We start from the raw sequence: 6,893 nt of genomic DNA on the forward strand, positions 1-6,893 counted from the left end.
TTACAAAGTGAACTGCTCTCTGTTAGCCTATTATAGCAATAAAATACATCATTAAGCCTTTTGTTGCTTTTTACAGACAGCATTGTATACGAAGATGCTGGTCTGTGTTGTAAAAGTGATCTCACTTGCTGTAGTAAGTTACAGTTCACATTCGAAAAACCGAGAACAAATGCTGTGATATCAATTGGGGCCAATGCACGGCTTGTGTCCAATACTTTCATTTTTGCATTCTTTAGCTTTTTAATACTGAATAAAAAGAAAAAAAGCATGCACCTGCTGTGAAAGAACATGTTACAGAACCATCACAGGACATATCAGTTCAAAATAAAAGTCACACTAAAGACTTCGTGAATGCAGAACCCATTTATTGGTTAAGTGCTCATAATTGCAGTCGCAGGGTATTAAGATGAAATTGCAGAACTATCTTTTTTCTTTTGAAATGTCACCTCTTTTACAAATGCAATCCATGCGCAAAAACTAAGTTGTGGATGCCACAGCAAACCAAGCAGGCCTACTTTTTAATTATCGGTGCTTGCATATTCACAAGGGCAGCAAACAGACACCATTTTTTCATGTGTGGGACCAGGCTTAGTGGTATTCTGTTGCTTAGAATATATGTCTTCAACCTTTGAATTACTCTTTCTACACGGATGCGTACAGACGCAATCTTGTATGTCTGTTGCATGTCTTGTTAAGACAGCTGTCCACTTCCTGAATTAAAAGGAGACATAAGTAGATCTGCACCTTTACCTTCTATAGTTGTCCGTACGCTTGGGAATCCTTTGTCACTTAAAACTAAGTCCCCTGGTTTAAGAAGCTGCAGGAAGCCAGATTCCTGGGTTATGAAAGGGTCAGTGTGCCGTCCTCCACAAACCTTAGAAATAAAACTTATTCAACTTATTCCATTAGAAATTACGCCTATCAAAAATTTCAGTGTGTATCCTCATTTGTAATGGGAACACAACATATGCTGACAATCCGGATTTGACGGTGTTTCTGGGCGGACCTCGGTGCAATCTATTATTAGGGTGCAATTCTGATAGTTTTCTTTGAACGGGGCAGGGAAAGAAAGCTTAATTATTTCTCGGGAAGGCATGAAGACCCAATCTTTCACGCCAATGCTTAAAATATCAAGTGTCTTTCCGAACACAGCTGACGCTGTTGTGGCTGTGACACCGAGCATAGCTCCCAAAGCACTGTATGTTATCTCAAGCCGTAGCTTAGCAAGGAACAAGCATAACTTGTCTTCCCTTGACATCGCATTGCACCTGTACTGCAGCACTGGCAACAAGTTCAGCAGGAGGCAAAAAACTTGCAGCGTAACACCGCACAAGTCTTGCAGTGCCTCTTCCTTTTCCTTTAGGGATTCAAAGCCTTTTGGCAGCAGCGGTAGCGCACACGGCACATCTCTTCATTGTCGCCTGTCTACGCAGATTCTTCATCTGCCGCTGTCTTCCTGGCTGTAGCGTACGTGGCGCCCATCTCCCGGCTATCGTGCTGCATCGTGCCGAGTGTCACCTGCACGTGGTGATTGCTCGACTGTGCTGCTATCTCCAGCTGAGGAAACCAACGATTTTCACCGCTGGGTGCCACTACCATCACCAATCTTCGCTATAAAGCCGTCAACCCGGGGGACAGCAACCTTCTGGCAGCAGCGGTAGCGCACACGGCACATCTATTCATTGTCGCCTGTCTACGCAGGTTAGTCCACGCCCTGTAAAATTTGCTCTCGTTCTTAGTGTGTTGTCTATTCTTCCGCTGCTGCCACGTAAAATTGAATTTTTTGTTTGTCTGTGCTGCATCTTCTGCTTTTATGCCAGCGCACAATGTATGTCCTGCGTGTAATAAGCCTATTAGCTCGGATGAACTGTCTCTGTCATGTGGCGAATGTAGCCACTTCTTCCATGCTGGAGCATGCGCCGGAATATCGGGAAAACAGTATAAAGAGAAATCTGAGTCCGCCAAACAAAAGTGGACTTGCTCTATCTGCAAAGATGATAGAAAAAATGCCGAAAGCACAGAAGGGAGACCGACAGCTGAAGAACTTATTGGTATCAGGTCTATTCTAGCTGGTATAAGCCAAAAGTTGGATGAGCTGTTGCCGCTCAAAGAAACTGTGCCAAACATCGAACGGTCGGTACAGCTCATGTCGGACAAGTACGACGAAATGTTGACGCGACTAGCCGTACAGGAAAAAGAATCGAAAGAAATACGGAAAAGGCTAGAACACCTTGAACAGAACACCGCGGTGTTGTGACGATGCAACTAAAAGACTTGAGGCAGATTTGAACGACTTAGAGTGGAGAAACCGGAAGCTAAATCTAGAAATTCACGGTGTTGGTGTTTCTGAGAATGAAAATTTCCTTCTAAAAGTAAACTCTGATGCCAGTTTGATTGAGGTTCCTGCACTTGCTGAAACAGTCGTTGCCGCTATTGACCGCCTCCCATGCAAACATGGAAAAATACCAGGTATAATCGTTCGGTATATCAGGCAATCTATCAGAGACCAATGGCTGAATAACCGATATAAACTAAAAGAAGAAAAATCTCACCTGTTCATCCAAGAAAACATGACCAGTCAAAGCCGGCAACTGCTTCGAGAGGCTAAGGATTGGGCCAAACAAAACGAGTGCAAGTACGTGTGGCTCAGGAAGGGAAAAATGTTGCTGCGCAAAGCCGACGATGACACTGTGGTAGTAGTGCGTCACAGGTCAGACCTTCCAACCTAAGCGTGCTCACTATAGACCGTGTCAAGATTAATTTTCTTAAAAATGGCTAGTCACAGTCGTATTCTCCCACACGAGTTAAACACCTTTGTCTCAAGTCACCATGCTGTTTCACTGAAATGCCTTCACCTAAACGTTCGCTCGCTGTACAGCAAAGAAACCGACATAAATGACTTCATCACTGGTATTAATTTTTTGTTTGATGCAGTCATGCTTAGTGAACCTTGGCGCAGAGATGCCACGAGCTGCCCAATTTTCCGTCCTACCAGTCATACTGTGTGAATCGAACAAATCGCCGGGGCGGTGGTGTAATGCTGTTGTTAAGAGAACATGTGAACTGTGAGTTGCTTTCCGACTTCTGTATCTGCTGTGATGATTTTGAAATTATAACAGCTCGCGTGAATGACTATACGTTTTCTGTTTGCTACAGACCAGCACATGAAAACCTTTCTAGCTTCTTTTCTTTTTATGAAGAGCTGTTGTCATTTACTTCGGAAACTGGTAATTACTTGGTGTCTGCCGGGGGTTTCAATATTGACATGTTGACCATCTCTGCACTGCAAAAGGCCATGCTAGCTATTTTAATCTCAAACGGATATGAAAATGTCATCAGTGCACCAACTAGGATCACAACCGAAAGCGAAACACTGCTTGATCTGTTTATCACAAATGACGATTCTACAAACGCTGCTAGTTGTGTAATATCATACGACCTAAGTGACCACCTTCCAATATTTTTTCTGTTAACAAAACATAATCTTATAGCAAACAAAAAGCATCAGTACGTTTCCCTCCAGACCATTACACAGACTGGTTTAGATAGTTTCAGAGCTGAGTTACAGCGTTGTGATATTAAGGAAATTCTGGAAACAGATAACGTAGAAATCACGTACAGCAAGCTTATTGATGAGATCTCTCGAATATATAAGCGCCATTTCTCAGTACAGAAGTTTAGACTGGGTAAAAAAATAAGAAAGCCATGGATAACTCCCGAATTGTTAAAACAAATAAATTGTAAAATGCACTCTACCACAAGTCTATTAGGACCAAGGATCCAAGCGTATTAAAGGAATATAAATCATTTAGAAACAAACTCAACAGAAAACTAAAAGTGCATAGGAAGTTCTATTTTCATGCCGAATTTGACAGCTGCTCGAATAAACGTGATATTTTATGGCAGAAGCTAAATACCCTCTTGAATCGTCGCAGGTCATCTCCGCGTGTAGAAAAGCTACTTCTTGGTGGCAAAGAAATATCGGGGAGTGCTCTAGCAAATACGTTTAACGATTATTTTGTGGGCTACTCCAATAGTTGTGCATCGACTGATATTTCGACATTACTGCCTGATAGAAATCAATTTTCACTTTTTTTTCGCCCTTTTACGGAAATTGAGGTACAGTCAGTTTTCCTTTCACTCAAAAATAGCTCAAGTTGCGATGTAGAAGGCATGCAGGTCCGGCAAATCAAATATGTGCTCTATATTCTTTTTCCATATCTCACTTGTATTTTTAATATTTCTTTGGCGAGCGCTATCTTTCCGAGGAGGATATAGATTGCAAGAGTTTCGGTCCTGTTTAAGAAAGGTGACGTGAACGATATCAAAAATTACAGGCCTATTTCCTTTTTACCGGTGCTATCTAAGGGTTTAAAGAAGCTAATACATATGCAAATGTCTAATTTTTTTCGATAAGCATAATCTTATTTCCTCTGCCCAGTTTGGATTCAAAAACGCCGATCGCCGGAATTAGCACTACTTGAGCAAAAAGAATTTATCCTGTCGCAGTTTGACAACAAGAATTTTGTGCTTGGCCTTTACATCGATTTCACTAAAGCATTCGATTGCATCCATCATTCCATATTACTTGAAAAGCTTGAGACTTACGGCGTTCGAGGACACAGTCAAAATCTCATAAAATCATACCTAGATCATCGCCATCAATATTTACAAATAGAGAACTGCCGTTCAGATTTGAAACAAATCAACAGAGGTGTTCCTCAAGGCAGTATTCTTGGCCCGTTGCTTTTTGACTTAGTTCATATCTACAGAGATGCAAATACATTTTATACGGTGATGACGCTAGTATATTTTTTTCATCACCTGAACCTAGTAGTCTTCTGAATAAAGCCAACTCCGCTCTAAGATCTCTTCATAAATGGTCCGCAGCAAACAGTCTACAAATTAATACAAAGAAGACAAAAGGCGTAATTTTCAGGCCGAAATCGAAGCGAATAAACAGCAGTCTCATCACCCTTCTTTACGAGAACGAAAAAATCGAAATAGAAAGTAGTGTTAAAATACTTGGAGTTATCTTCACACAGAATATGCTTTGGGATGCGCACATTGAATCCGTTTCAGGGAAGCTATCTCGTGTTGTTGGTGTGATGGCACGACACAGAGGTATATTACCTTTCAATATAAAGCTTCTTATTTACAATACTCTTTTTTTCTTCTTTGTATTATTGTTTATTGGTATGGGGTACCACGACACGTACAAATCTTGAAATAATACATATACTGCAAAAAAAAAAAATGTTCGAGCACTTTTTAATGTACCGTATAATTCCCATACTTCAGAGCTATTTTCGAAAGCAAACATAATACGCGAGTTTAATCTTTATAACTATAAGTTAAGTCTAAGTCTAAAAAGTTTAAACGGGAGGTGAAAGAAAATCTCAAGTTTTTTCATGAATTATCAGATCTCGATAAAAACACACATTCCTACACCACCCGTTACGCAAAACCGTGGAAGGTGGTCACTGCGCGGGCAAATTATTCTAGGCAGAAAGTGTCATACACACTGCCAACCCTTTTAAATTCATTCCACAAATCAGGTATAGATTTACATACAATTTCTGTACGAACCCTACGCAAACATTTCATCGACAATCCTTGCTTACAATAACAACTAAAAGTGTTATCTTGCTTTTGTTATGTTTACCTCTTGTAACTATCAAGAGTGCGTGCATTAATTTTGAATATTGTGCTTTCTGCGAGTTTTTTTTTTGTTGTTGTTCTATCGCTGCCTGCTTTGTAGGGAGGCTGTGGGCTTCAGTCAAGTCGCTTGTTGTCAAGCGGCTTTTATCCGCAGTCTCCCCCATCACTGATGGAAATAAAGAAGTTATTATTATTATAAAATCTGCAGTTTCGCTTCTAATTGCCATCTGTGCTCGCAACCTTGAGGAGAGAATAAATATACAGGATGATGAAATGAAAAAGGAAATACACTGAGGTAAAAGGAATAATAGATATAGGTTGATATTTGTACTATCCAGCAACTAAACAAATTCATTCTGAAGAGAAAATAAACACCGGCATTAAAAAATGAAAAACAGGAATGTTATACAGGACCAACAAAATAAAGGACAACAAATTAAACATGAATCTTGCTGAATAATGCTAGTTAATTGGAGTAAAACAAGAGGTGGGGTGCTAACAGCAAGACAACACCATAGTTAAACACATTAGATAACGAAAAACAGCATCATCGTCCTATCTTGTGACTCATTTCTGTGTGCGACTTGAGAAGATGTTTCAGTGCCTTTTGTTGTTGACAGAAGTATAGCTAGCTTTCCTGAAGTAGCAAATTCTTCTGTTTGGCATGCCTGAAAAACATGAAACAAGAACATTTTGTGGTATTTAGAAAATCTTCCTGTGCTGCCTCGGGCAGTTCAAGGGACACTATTAAAAGAAAATGTATATAGCACTTGTGGCACGCTTTGTTTGCACTGACTGCACAGGAGCCCCGAACTAAAAGGTGCCCTTACAGCGTCCCTCTTTCTTGCCGTGGAATGACTTTCTTGTCTTGCACCACACACAAACACCAAAGAATGCGAATCACTAATGTCGTTGAGCAGAGCAGTAGCTATGCTTATTTGTAGAGATGCATTGCTGAAATCCATGATGTTCAAGTCACGATGCACATCTTCCAGAATGGAAGCTTCCGGCACCTGCATTGCTCCCCCATCAGCTGTACTTTTCGATTGATGCTCATCTCCTGCAACATGCTGTCTGGCTGAGATTTTCTTCTTGAGACGTGCCTGCCACCATCATTGCACAATCTAAAGCCAAGGTTACTACCAATCTCCTGTAGGCTGCAAGCAAACCGGCCATGAAATCTAATCCCTAAATACTTGTCCATGTACCTGTTATTCATATTACGCTGACTC

The 6,893-nt window shown here is 40.8% G+C and overlaps 1 pseudogene; it reads right to left on the reverse strand.

Annotated features, from left to right (window-relative positions):
• Positions 1-511: 511 nt before the first annotated feature.
• On the reverse strand, positions 512-6,680 carry LOC149341942 (uncharacterized; annotated as a pseudogene).
• Between the last annotated feature and the right edge of the window lie 213 nt (positions 6,681-6,893).

The sequence above is a fragment of the Amblyomma mixtum genome, chromosome 5 (genome assembly GCF_055824585.1).
Source record: "Amblyomma mixtum isolate Tamu chromosome 5, ASM5582458v1, whole genome shotgun sequence".
NCBI classification, from domain to species: domain Eukaryota; kingdom Metazoa; phylum Arthropoda; class Arachnida; order Ixodida; family Ixodidae; genus Amblyomma; species Amblyomma mixtum.